This window comes from Phocoena phocoena, chromosome 1 (genome assembly GCF_963924675.1).
Source record: "Phocoena phocoena chromosome 1, mPhoPho1.1, whole genome shotgun sequence".
Classification (NCBI taxonomy): domain Eukaryota; kingdom Metazoa; phylum Chordata; class Mammalia; order Artiodactyla; family Phocoenidae; genus Phocoena; species Phocoena phocoena.
This window is the reverse complement of record NC_089219.1, coordinates 65,277,933-65,292,324: the sequence shown is the minus strand read 5'-3', so window position 1 is coordinate 65,292,324 and position 14,392 is coordinate 65,277,933.

The following is a 14,392-nucleotide window of genomic DNA, read 5'->3' as shown; positions in this document are numbered from 1 at the left end:
ATTATTACTATTATTTACATTTCTTATATAGTCAATGCTTCTTTAGAGTTTATCATTGATTTTTTTATATCTCCAGTTTCCATCTTCTTAAATTACACTCTTAGTATTCCATGGCAGTATACCAAATTACTACAAAGTTAGTGGTTTAAAACAACACACATCTGTTATCTCTATGTCTGTAGATGAGGAGTCCAGACACACACCAAAGTTTCAACCTCTGCTTAGTTTTTCAAAAGGTTGAAATCAGGTTGTTAGCTGGGCTGCATTGCTTTCTGGAGGCTCTAGGAAATAATTTGCTTCCAGGATCATTCAATATGTCAGCAGAGTTCAGTTCTTTGTGGTTATAGGACATAGATTCCCATTCCATTATAGACGCTGGCCGGGGTCACTCTCACCTCCTAGAGGCTGCCCACAGTCCCTTGTCATGTGGCCCTCTCTCTATTCCTTCACATACTTTGAATCGCTCTGATTTCCTCTGTCTCTGACCCCTAGGCCCAAATTTAAAGGACTCATGTTATAATCTCTCTGTCTTAAGATCAACTTATTTGGGGGATGTCAATACATCATAAAATCTCTTCACAGTAGTACCTGTGATTAGATTAGTGGTGTACCTAGTAGAAGGTGTGTTTACAACAGGGGTGAATATCAAGGGGCCATCTTAGAATTCTTCCTAACACATAAGCTTCTAAAGATTTTTTTAAAGAAAAATTATTAATGGTGAAATCTCTTAGTATCTTCTTGTCTTAAAATCTTTCTATAACTTCACTCTTGAATGATTGTTTGGCTGGATATAGAGTTTTATGTTGACAGTAATTTTCTCAGCTTGAGATATTATTCTATTGTGTTCTGACTTCTGTTGTTGATAAGTATGCTGTCAGTTGAATTTTCAATCTTTGTAGCAAATCTGTCCTCTTTGTATAGTTTATTCTTTAAATTTCTCTTAGTTTTTGATGTCCTGCAGTTCCACTAAGATCCATGTAGTGTGGATTTAGTTTTATTTATCCTGTTTGTTACATTTTCTGAATCTGAGTATTCATGACTTTTAACAACTTTGGAAAATTTTCATTCGCTATATATTTGAAAATTACTTCTCTTTCCTTTTTTCCTTCAAACACTTAATAATTTTATGTTCTGAAATATCTATTAAGCATCTATAATTTTCTTATTCTATTTTCCACTTCTCTTTATTTTCTTCAAAATTTTTTATCTCTTTACCTCACTGGACTAGATTCTGAATAATCACAGATCCATGTTCTAGTATGTTAATTCTTTTCTCAGCTGTGTTTAATATGTATTTAATTAATTCATTGGCTTGGTAATTTCAGTGATGTTGTCTTTCATTTCTAGTCATTCTCTTTGTTTTTCAAATCTGGTATTTTTTTTCTAAGCCTCTCTTTTTTTTAATGTTGTCACTTCTTTATTTTTTATGTTAGTTTATTAAAAATATACTAATTTACTATCATTTTGTTACTAATGCAGTAATAATTGTTTCAGGCAAGAATCATCAATGGTTTCTGAAACTAGTGAGTGAAAGTTTGACAAGAAATATGGATATTTACGTAGTCAAAATATCTTCCAACGTGAGATTTATTCATTACAAAGGATAAATAGTAACTTTATAGTGAAAAAACCTGGCACACATTACTTTGTGCTCAATGTTAACCTCCACAGTGATAGGAAAAATGGACACAATTTGCCTCCTAATATGATGCACTAAGAAAGATACCTCTGTGGCATTTCTGCCAAAAATGCCTAACCTGAATCCATCCATAAGTCTTTGTTCCCCATCAGTTGTAATTTCCTTTTAGAGAGCTATCAAGTTTTATTAATCTATAATGATGTAATATATATTACCTACTTACTCAGAGTACAGGATTTGGAGTTATATAGACCTGATTTTGAGATCTTGAGCCATCATCCACCATGAAGATTTAAAAAAATGAAGCCAAAGTGGCTGGGAGAGGATTACTCTGGAGAAAGCTGGTGATGTTTTGTGTATTTCCACTCCTATGGGATAGAAGGGGTGCTTCTTCCTCCCCCTGATCTAAATAAGAAAGAGGAGTTCAAGGGAATTACTTATAGGGGTTGACCTATTATCCTATAATCTGGAAGCATCAGGATGGCAAGAGAAGCTGGAGACAGACTGGCCCAAGGTAGTAGAACAGAGGAAAAGAGGACTACCTTGGGGAAAAAAAGCTCTTTTATCAACAACATGATAGGACAAAGATGTATGAGTTTTTCTTATGGATCAGATATGGATCACATGAGAGAGAGGCAATATGAAGCTACTTTGAATTCCACTCCCCTCCCCAACAAATTGTGTGGATGGAGGTGTGACACCAATGAGAGATATTTCTTCCACATGCTCAAAGGCTGAAGAAAGAATTTTAAGCAGCCAACAAGTGATAAGTAAGAAACAAGAAAGTTGCAATTGGAAAGATCCAGTGGGCTGTTTTTGAAGAACTCACAAAAACATCCCATAAGAGGAAGAATTGGTTTTGGAACACTGCCACCCTCAGAGGGTTCCATCATAGGTTACTTCCATGTCACTCAAGTAAGATCTTTCCTGTTGCTTACTTGTCCTCCCTCATTACCCCACCTCGAAGTGTGATAGATTCAGAGAAGGCCTGAAAACAGTGAGAGGAAGAGAAGGTAGAGAAAAGAGAGAAGTCAAGAGCACACTCTTCCCATTCTGGACTCCAGGTCTAAAGCAATACCAAACTCAGGTAGAAGGATGATGTAAGGGGTAGTGGCAATGATAAGAATAAGGAGCAGTGATTATGACATTTTTAGTCCTGTAATGAGACTATGAATATTCATAAAAGTGACTGGAGTACTGCATATCTGAGCATACTTGAAAGTTCCTGCCAAGATATCACTGTTAGTGGTGAGGAAGAAATAGCCCACAGAGTAAGTTTGAAGGGACAGCAGTGAAAAGTAGTAAAGTCATCTTATTTGATTTTTGTTATTTTGCTTTTCTGCTCATATCCTCTTGAGATCAGCCCATTCAATATCCAGGTTTCATGTACAACTTGCCCTAGGTCATGTGGTGGTTAACTGGCAGAACTGAAACTGAAATTCATGTACTATTTACACTGTATGATAATGACTTTCTTAAATATAAGAGAGAGAGGTGGGGAGAAGGAGAGAGAATGAATATTTGGTACTTATTTGCATAATTAGAAAGCTTAGTTTTATCTTTGGCCCAAAGGATAAACACATGCAAAGTGCTGAGTCCAAAAAATCTCTCCAAGAAGGACAAGTCAAGTCTTGGCTGGCTTGTGTATGGAATTCCCCTGGACATGAGGCCGAGACTTTGCAAGGTCAGGATTTCCCTGGGGAGCCAATACTCATAGAGAGAGCAGATGGTTTCCAAAGTAAAAGCCAGAGAGAGAGTTCCCCAAAGGGGACCAGATCTTAGGTTTTTGGCAGAGAGGAGGTTGTTTCACTAGTAGAGTGAAAACATCCCACCCCCCCAGTTCACTTCCCTCCATACACACACTTGTAGAATATTTTCTCCATAATGACAACACACAGCACTGTATTCACCACTAAAGGATGATCATATCTTCCTGTTGAACACAGTGGGCTTTTCAAACAGATTATGAGGAGCCTGTGTTTTGTCGATAAACCTCTAGTAAGACCCAGAGGGAAACCAGAACACAGGCTTGGGATTTGAGACTGTAGCCTGGCTAGTGACAGGAACCAGGCCTGGGCCGCCCTGCACTGTGGAGGGGCTAGCAGGGAAGGGGGAGGGGAAACCAGGTGCAGAAGAAGAAGGGGATTTCGTACAGGATCTGCTTTCAACTCTGCGTTAGTTGAAAATGCCATTCTCACTGGAAACTGTTAATGAATGGCAATCAAAGAACACAGGGTATACTGTTTTATAACACATTATTTGTTTCCCAGAGCTGCTGGACCAACTATTTGTATGAAATTTGTGTTTTAATGCAGTATGGCCCCAATGTATCGTAAGGGGTAGGACACAAAGAATAAATTGGATGTGAGTTTTTTACAAGCACATTGCCAACGCTAAAGCTCTGAAAACCAGCAAATCAGTTTCCTTCAAGCAAAGTATCGGAAGCTGACTGGAAGACTCAATATTGACAGAGGCTTTGAAGTTAGGTTTATTGGTCCTCCATCTTTTTTTTTTCTTTTTTTTTACATAAAAGTTACATATCTGCCTCACTTCTGCAAAAACACCTGCAAGTAATTTTTATTTACTTGTAGATATTAGGAAGGGAAGAAAGTAAAATAGAAATTCTTTATTTTTTGATTTTTTTTCTTTATTTTTTTTACATCTTTATTGGAGTATAATTGCTTTACAATGGTGTCTTAGTTTCTGCTTTATAACAAAGTGAATCAGTTACACATATACATATGTTCCCATATCTCTTCCCTCTTGCATCTCCCTCCCTCCCACCCTCCCTATCCCACCCCTCTCGGTGGTCACAAACCACCTAGCTGATCTCCCTGTGCTATGCAGCTGCTTCCCACTAGCTATCTATTTTACATTTGGTAGTGTATATATGTCCATGCCACTCTCTCACTTTGTCACAGCTTACCCTTCCCCCTCCTCATATCCTCAAGTCCATTCTCTAGTAGGTCTGTGCCTTTATTCCTGTCTTAACCCTAGGTTCTTCATGACATTTCTTTTTTCTTAAATTTCATATATATGTGTTAGCATATGGTATTTGTCTTTCTATTTCTGACTTACTTCACTCTGTATGACAGACTCTAGGTCTATCCACTTCATTACAGATAGCTCAATTTCGTTTCTTTTTATGGCTGAGTAATATTCCATTGTATATATGTGCCACATCTTCTTTATCCATTCATCTGATGATGGGCACTTAGGTTGTTTCCATCTACAGGCTATTGTAAATAGAGTGCAATGAACATTTTGGTACATGACTCTTTTTGAAATATGGTTTCCTCAGGGTATATGCCCAGTAGTGGGATTGCTGGGTCGTATGGTAGTTCTATTTGTAGTTTTTTAAGGAACCTCCATACTGTTCTCCATAGTGGCTGTATCAATTCACATTCCCACCAGCAGTGCAGGAGTGTTCTCTTTTCTCCACACCCTTTCCAGCATTCATTGTTTCTAGATTTTTTGATGATGGCCATTCTGACTGGTGTGAGATGATATCTCATTATAGTTTTGATGTGCATTTCTCTAATGATTAATGATGTTGAGCATTCTTTCATGTGTTTGTTGGCAGTCTGTTTATCTTCTTTGGAGAAATGTCTATTTAGGTCTTCTGCCCATTTTTGGATTGGGTTGTTTGTTTTTTTGGTATTGAGCTGCATAAGCTGCTTGTAAAGTTTGGAAATTAATCCTTTGTCAGTTGCTTCACTTGCAGATGTTTTCTCCCATTCTGAGGGTTGTCTTTTGGTCTTGTTTATGGTTTCCTTTGCTTTGCAAAAGCTTTGAAGTTTCATTAGGTCCCATTTGTTTATTTTTGTTTTTATCTCCATTTCTCTAGGAGGTGGGTCAAAAAGGATCTTGCTGTGATTTATGTCATAGAGTGTTCTATGTTTTCCTCTAAGAGTTTGATATTTTCTGGCCTTATATTTACGTCTTTAATCCATCTTGAGCTTATTTTTGTGTATGGTGTTATGGAGTGATCTAATCTCATACATTTACATGTACCTGTCCAGTTTTCCCAGCACCACTTATTGAAGAGGCTGTCCTTTCTCCACTGTACATTCCTGCCTCCTTTATCAAAGATAAGGTGACCATATGTGCGTGGGTTTATCTCTGGGTTTTCTATCCTGTTCCATTGATCTATATTTCTGTTTTTGTGCCAGTACCATACTGTTTTGATTACTGTAGCTTTGTAGTATAGTCTGAAGTCAGGGAGCCTGATTCCTCCAGCTCCATTTTTTGTTCTCAAGATTGCTTTGGCTATTCGGGCTCTTTTGTGTTTCCATACAAATTGTGAAATTTTTTGTTCTAGTTCTGAGAAAAATCTCAGTGGTAGTTTGATAGGGATTGCACTGAATCTGTAGATTGCTTTGGATAGTAGAGTCATTTTCACAATGTTGATTCTTCCAATCCAAGAACATGGTATACCTCTCCATCTGTTTGTATCATCTTTAATTTCTTTCATCAGTGTCATATAATTTTCTGCATACAGGTCTTTTGTCTCCTTAGGTAGGTTTATTCCTAGATATTTTATTCTTTTTGTTGCAGTGGTAAATGGGAGTGTTTTCTTGATTTCACTTTCAGATTTTTCGTCATTAGTGTATAGAAATGCCAGAGAGTTCTGTGCATTAATTTTATATCCTGCTACTTTACTGAAGTCATTGATTAGCTCTAGTAGTTTTCTGGTAGCATCTTTAGGATTCTCTATGTATAGTATCATGTCATCTGCAAACAGTGACAGCTTTACTTTTTCTTTTCCGATTTGGATTCCTTTTATTTCCTTTTCTTCTCTGATTGCTGTGGCTAAAACTTCCAAAACTATGTTGAATAAGAGTGGTGAGAACAGGCAACCTTGTCTTGTTCCTGATCTTAGTGGAAATGATTTCAGTTTTTCACCATTGAGCACGATGTTGGATGTGGGTTTGTCATATGTGGCCTTTATTATGTTGAGGAAAGTTCCCTCGATGCCTGCTTTCTGGAGGGTTTTTATCATAAATGGGTGTTGAATTTTGTCGAAAGCTTTCTCTGCATCTATTGAGATGACCATATGGGTTTTCTCCTTCAATTTGTTAATACGGTGTATCACGTTGATTGATTAGCATATATTGAAGAATCCCTGCATTCCTGGAATAAACCCCACTTGATCATGGTGTATGATCCTTTTAATGAGCTGTTGGATTCTGTTTGCTAATATTTTGTTGAGGATTTTTGCATGTATGTTCATCAGTGATATTGGTCTGTAGTTTTCTTTCTTTCTGACATCCTTGTCTGGTTTTGGTGTCAGGGTCTAGGTGGCCTTGTAGAATGAGATTGGGAGTGTTCCTCCCTCTGCTATATTTTGGAAGAGTTTGAGAAGGATAGGTGTTAACTCTTCTCTAAATGTATGATAGAATTCGCCTGTGAAGCCATCTGGTCCTGGGCTTTTGTTTGCTGGAAGAGTTTTAATCACAGTTTCAATTTCAGTGCTTGTGATTGGTCTGTTCATATTTTCTATTTCTTCCTGATTCAGTCTAGGCACGTTGTGCATTTCTAAGAATGTGTTTATTTCTTCCAGCTTGTCCATTTTATTGGCATATTGTTTCTTGTAGTAATCTATCATGATCTTTTGTATTTCTGCAGTGTCAGTTGTTACTTCTCCTTTTTCATTTCTAATTCTATTGATTTCAGTCTTCTCCCTTTTATTCTTGATGAGTCTGGCTAATGGTTTATCAATATTGTTTATCTTCTCAACGAATCAGCTTTTAGTTTTATTGATATTTGTTATTGTTTCCTTCATTTCTTTTTCATTTATTTCTGATCTGATCTTTATGATTTCTATCCTTCTGCTAAATTTGGGGTTCTTTTGTTCTTCTCTCTCTAATTGCTTTAGGTTCAAGGTTAGGTTGTTTATTCGAGTTGTTTCCTATTTCTTAAGGTAGGATTGTATTGCTATAAACTTCCCTCTTAGAACTGCTTTTGCTGCATCCCATAGGTTTTGTGTCATCGTGTCTCCATTGTCATTTGTTTCTAGGTATTTTTTGATTTCCTCTTTGATTTCTTTAGTGATCACTTCATTATTAAGTAGTGTATTGTTTAGCCTCCATGTGTTTGTATTTTTTACAGATCTTTCCTGTAATTGATATCTAGTCTCATAGCGTTGTAGTCAGAAAAGATACTTGATACGATTTCAGTTTTCTTAAATTTACCAGGGCTTGATTTGTGACCCAAGATATGATCTGTCCTGGAGAATGTTCCATCAGCACTTGAGAAAAATGTGTATTATGTTGTTTTTGGATGGAATGTCCTATAAATATCAATTAAGGCCATCTTGTTTAATATATCATTTAAAGCTTGTGTTTCCTTATTGATTTTCATTTTGGATGATCTGTCCATTGGTGAAAGTGGGGTGTGAAAGTCCCCTTCTATCAATGTGTTATTGTCGATTTCCCCTTTTATGGCTGTTAGTATTTGCCTTATGTATTGAGGTGCTCCTATGTTGGGTGCATAAATATTTACAATTGTTATATCTTCTTCTTGGATCGATCCCTTGATCATTATGTAGTGTCCTTCTTTGTCTCTTCTAATAGTCTTTATTTTAAAGTCTATTTTATCTGATATGAGAATTGGTACTCCAGCCTTCTTTTGGTTTCCGTTTGCATGGAATATCTTTTTCCATCACCTCACTTTCAGTCTGTATGTGCCTCTAGGTCTGAAGTGGGTCTCTTGCAGACAGCATATATATGGGTCTTGTTTTTGTATCCATTCAACCAGTCTGTGTCTTTTGGTGGGAGTATTTAATTCATTTACATTTAGGTAATTATCAATATGTATGTTCCTATTACCATTTTCTTAATTGTTTTGGGTTTGTTATTTTAGGTCTTTTCCTTCTCTTGTGTTTCTTGCCTAGAGAAGATCCTTTAGCATTTTTTGTAAAGCTGGTTTGGTGTTGCTGAACTCTCTCAGCTTTTGGTTGCCTGTAAAGTTTTTAAGTTTTCCATCAAATCTGAATGAGGTCCTTTATGGATAGAGTAATGTTGGTTGTAGGTTTTTCCCCTTCATCACTTTAAATATGTCCTGCTTGTCCCTTCTGGCTTGCAGAGTTTCTGCTGAAAGATCAGCTGTTAACCTTATGGGGATTCCCTTGTGTGTTATTTGTTGTTTTTCCCTTGCTGCTTTTAATATGTTTTCTTTGTATTTAATTTTTGATAGTTTGATTAATATGTGTCTTGGCGTGTTTTTCCTTGGATTTATCCTGTATGGGACTCTCTGTGCTTCCTGGACTTGATTAACTATTTCTTTTTCCATAAGAGAAGTTTTCAACCATAATCTCTTCAAATATTTTCTCAGTCTCTTTCTTTTTCTCTTCTTCTTTTGGAACCACTATAAGTCGAATGTTGGTGCTTTTAATGTTTTCCCAGAGGTCTCTGAGACTGTCCTCAGTTCTTTTCCTTCTTTTTTCTTTATTCTGCTCTGCAGTAGTTATTTCCATTATTTTATCTTCTAGGTCACTTATCCATTCTTCTGCCTCAGTTATTCTACTATTGATCCCTTCTAGAGTATTTTTAGTTTCACTTATTGTGTTGTTCATCATTGCTTGTTTCATCTTTAGTTCTTCTAGGTCCTTGTTAAATGTTTCTTGCATTTTCTTTATTCTATTCCCAAGATTTTGGATCATCTTTAGTATCATTAATCTGAATTATTTTTCAGATATACTGCCTATTTCCTCTTCATTTGTTAAGTGTGGTGGGTTTTTATCTTGCTCCTTCATCTCCTGTGTGTTTTTCTGTCTTCTCATTTTGCTTATCTTATTGTGTTTGGGGTCTCCTTTTTGCAGGCTGCAGGTTCGTAGTTCCCATTGTTTTTGGTATCTGTCCCCAGTGGCTAAAGTTGGTTCAGTGTGTTGTGTAGGCTTCCTGGTGGAGGGGACTAGTGCCTGTGTTCTGGTGGGTGTGGCTGGTTCTTGTCTTTCTGTTGGGCAGGTCCACGTCTGGTGGTTTGTTTTGGGGTGTCTATGGGCTTATTATGATTTTTGGCAGCCTCTCTGCTAATGGGTGGGGTTGTGTTCCTGTCTTGCTAGTTGTTTGGCATAGGGTGTATAGCACTGTAGCTTACTGTTTGTTGAGTGAAGCTGGGTGTTGGTGTTGAGATGGAGATCTCTGGGAGATTTTTGCCATTTGATATTACGTGGAGCTGGGAGGTCTCTTGTGCACCAGTGTTCCGAAGTTGGCTCTCCCACCTCAGAGGCACGGCACTGACTGCTGGCTTCAGCACCAAGAACCTTTCATCCACACGGCTCAGAATAAAAGGGAGAAAAAGTAGAAATAAATAAAGAAAGAAAGAAGATAAAAGAAAATAAAATAAAGTAAGGTAAAATAAAATCATTAAGACAAAAAAATAATTATTAAGAAAAAAAATTTTTTAGAAGTAAAAAAAAAAAAGGATGGATAGAACCCTAGGACAAATGGTGAAAGCAAAGCTATACATACAAAATCTCACACAGAAGCATACACATACACACTCACAAAAAGAGGAAAGGGAAAAAATAATAAATCTTGCTCTCAAAGTCCAGCTCCTCAATTTGGGATGATTTGTTGTCTGTTCAGGTATTCCACAGATGCAGGGTACATCAAGTTGATTGTGGAGATTTAATCCACTGCTCCTGAGGCTGCTGGGAGGGATTTCCTTTTCTCTTCTTTGTTCGCACAGCTCCCGGGGTTCAGCTTTGGATTTTGCCCCGCCTCTGCGTGTAGGTCACCGGAGAGTGTCTGTTCTTTGCTCAGACAGGACGGGGTTAAAGGAACAGCTGCTTCGAGGACTCTGGCTCACTCAGGCTGGGGGAACGGAGGGGTACGGAGTGCAGGGCGAGCCTGCGGCAGCAGAGGCCAGGGTGACGTTGCACCAGCCTGAGGCTCGCCGTGCATTCTCCCGGGGAGGTTGTCCCTGGATCCCGGGACCCTGGCAGTGGCGGGCTGCACAGGCTCCCTGGGAGGGAGGTGTCAAGAGAGACCTGTGCTCCCACACAGGCTTCTTGGTGGCGGCAGCAGCAGCCTTAGCGTCTCATGCCCGTCCCTGGGGTCCGTGTTGTTAGCCGCGGCTCGCGCCCATCTCTGGAGCTCCTTTAAGCAGCACTCTTAATCCCCTCTCCTCACGCACCAGGAAACAAAGAGGGAAGAAAAAGTCTCTTGCCTCTTCGGCAGCTCCACACTTTTCCCTGGATTCCCTCCCGGCTAGCCGTGGTGCAATAACCCCCTGCAGGCTGTGTTCATGCAGCCAGTCCTCTCCCTGCGCTCCGACCGAAGCCCGAGCCTCAGCTCCCAGCCCTGTCCGCTCCGGCGGGTGAGCAGACAAGCCTCTTGGGCTGGTGGGTGCTGGTCGGCACCGATCCTCTGTGCGGAAATCTGTCTGCTTTGCCCTCTGCACCCCTGTTACTGCGCTCTCCTCTGCTGCACCAAAGCCCCCCCCCCCTCCGCCACCTGCAGTCTCTGCCAGCAAAGGGGCTTCCTAGTGTGTGGAAACCTTTCCTCCTTCACGGCTCCCACCCACTGGTGCAGGTCCCGTCCCTATTCTTTTGTCTCTGTTTATTCTTTTTTCTTTTGCCCTACCCAGGTACGTGGGGAGTTTCTCGCCTTTTGGGAGGTCTGAGGTCTTCTGCCAGCACTCACTAGGTGTTCTGTAGGAGTTGTTCCACATGTAGATGTATTTCTGATGTATCTGTGGGGAGGAAGGTGATCTCCGCATCTTACTCTTCCGCCATCTTCCCCCTCCTCCTGAAATTTTTGTTTGAAATTGTAAAACATTCTTCAAGAATACATTATTCCCAGCAGCCTTAATTATTTGGATGTAATTTGTTAGAAATTCAATGTTTAACTTAAAAAATTTAGCAATAAAAGTGTTAAGTTATGACATAGAAAGTATTATACTAAACTATAATAATAAAATATTTCTTTCTTTGAATGACCTAAAATATTATCATTGATATTTGATGATATTAATATCTTCATGACCTACTTAATATCTTTATATGTAGCTTCATTTCCTGCATAAAATGTAGAGAATTACCTATAAGAAATATTGATCATATGTTCATCCTTTTTTCCATCCCTGGTTCTGATTTTATTATTAATGTTGACAGTCAAATGATAATCTTACAGTTTATTTAGGTTTGATGTATTTAAAATAAGAGGCATATTGAGGAGGTAGATTTAGGGGAGTTTCACTGAAATCGCCCTAAATCTCAGACCTGAACTTGGTATGAATGTCACATAAAAATAAGCACTTATATATATAGGGTCACAAAAGAGTAAATGTGAACCCTGTTGCTTTTCCTTCTCTTCCTCTCTTAGTAATGCTTTGAGGGTGTCTACTATTAGTGGGCTGGCCTCCCCTAATTCTACAAAAAATCCGAATAAATTGCATGCTAATCCAAGAAAAAATCTGAAGAGAATATGAATCATTTTCATATAGTGGGATATATAAAAATGCATACTATTATATAATTGGAACAGTATTTTTTATTTACACACATATATATGTATTCTTTTTCAGATTCTTTTCCCTTGTAGGTTATTACAAAATATTGGGTATAGTTCCCTGTACTATACAGTAGGTCCTTGTTGATTATCTATTTTATATATAGTAGTGTGTATATGTTAATCCCAAACTCCTAATTTTATTAATCCCAAACTCCTAATTTATCCCTTCCACTCCCTTCCCCTTTGCTAAACATAAGTTTGTTTTCTATGTCTGTGGGTATATTTCTGTTTTGTAAATAAGTTCATTTGGATCTATTTTTTTAGATTCCACATATAAGTGATGTCATATGATATCTTTCTGTATCTGACTTACTTCACTTAGTATGATGGATGGATCTCTAGGTCCATCCATGTTTCTGCAAATGGCAATATTTCATTCTTTTTCATGGCTGAGTAATATTCCATTGTATATGTATATACCACATCTTCTTTACCCATTCATCTGTCGATGGGCATTTAGGTTTCTTCCATGTCTTGGCTGCAATGAACATTGAGATGCATGTATATTTTTGAATTATAGTTTTCTCTGGATATATGCCCAGGTGTGGGATTCAGGGATCATGTGGCAACTCTATTTGAGTTTTTTAAGGAACCTCCAACTCTGTTTTGAGTTGAGTTTTCCATAGTGTTTATACCATTTTACATTACCACCAACAGTGTAGGAGGGTTCCTTTTTCTCCACACCCTCTCCAACATTTATTATTTTTAGACACAAAAATTCTGAACAAAAAACTAGCAAACCAACTCCAACAATAGATTAAAAAGATCATACACCATGGCCAAGTGGGATTTAGCCCAGGGATGCAAGGATTTTTCAATATTCGAAAATCAATCAGTGTGATATACCACATTAAAAAATTGAATAATAAAACTATACAATCATCTCAATAGATGCAGAAAAAGCTTTTGATAAAATTCAACATCGATTTATGGTAAAAACTCTCCAGAAAGTGGGCATAGAGGGAACATACCTCAACATAATGGAGGCCATATATGACAAACCCACAGCTAACATCATACTCAACAGTAAAAAGCTGAAAGCATTTTTTCAGGAACAAAACAAGGCTGCCACTCTCACCACTTTTATTCAACATAGTTTTGGAATCCCTAGCCACAGCAGAGAAGAAAAAGAAATAAAAGGAATCCAAATTGGAAAAGAAGTAAAACTATCACTGTTTTGCAGATGACATGATACTATACATAGAAAATCTTAAAGACACTACTAGAAAACTACTAGAGCTAATCAATGAATTTGGTAAAGTTGCAAGATACAAAATTAATACACCAAAATCTGTTGCATTTCTATACATGTTTATATAGCATGTGTTTCATAATATTGGTGCCTGACATCTATTAAAAACAATACCCCACTATCAAATATTTAAGGAAGAAATAATGTCAATCCTACACAAATTCTCAGAAAACCAAAGAGGAGGGAAGATTTCTTAACTCATTTTATGGGGCCCACATTACCCTGTTTCCAAAATCAGGAAAATACATTAAAAGAAAAGTATAATACAGTATCCCTTGTGAACAGAGACTCAAAAATCCTTAACAAAATATTAGCAAAAAGCAACACATAGAAAGACACTATATCATGATTGGGTGGGTTTAATCAAAATTATGCAAAGTTGGTTTAACATTTGAAGATCAGTTTATGTAATTACTCATATTAATTGAATTTAAAAAACCAAAATATATTATTTTAGTAGATATAGAAAAAGCATTTGACAAAATTCAATTTCCATGATTGGTTTAAAAACAAAAAAAACCTCTCTTCAAAATAGGAACAGAAGGGAACTTCCAGAGTTTGACAAAATGTGTTTACAGAAAATCTACAGGTTTTCATACTTAAGAGTGAAAGACTGAATGCTTTCCCTCAAGATTCTATTAAACATCTAAGGCAAGTAAAAGAAAGACATGCAGATTAAAAAGAAAGAAATAAAACTCTCTTATTGTTAGACACCATGAATGGGTAAACAGAAAATCCCAACAAAACTAAAGAAAAGCTACTAGAACTTATAAATGAGCTTAGCAAGGTCACTGGATACAAAGTCAACATACAGAAACCAGTTGCATTCCCATATATAAGACTGAAACAATTGGAAATTAAAATTTGAAAATGAAAAAAATGCCATTTACAGTAGTATAAAAAATAAGATGTAAAGATGTATTTAATAAAACAGTACAAGTTCTATAAACTGAAAACTAGCAGACACTTATGCAATTGAAG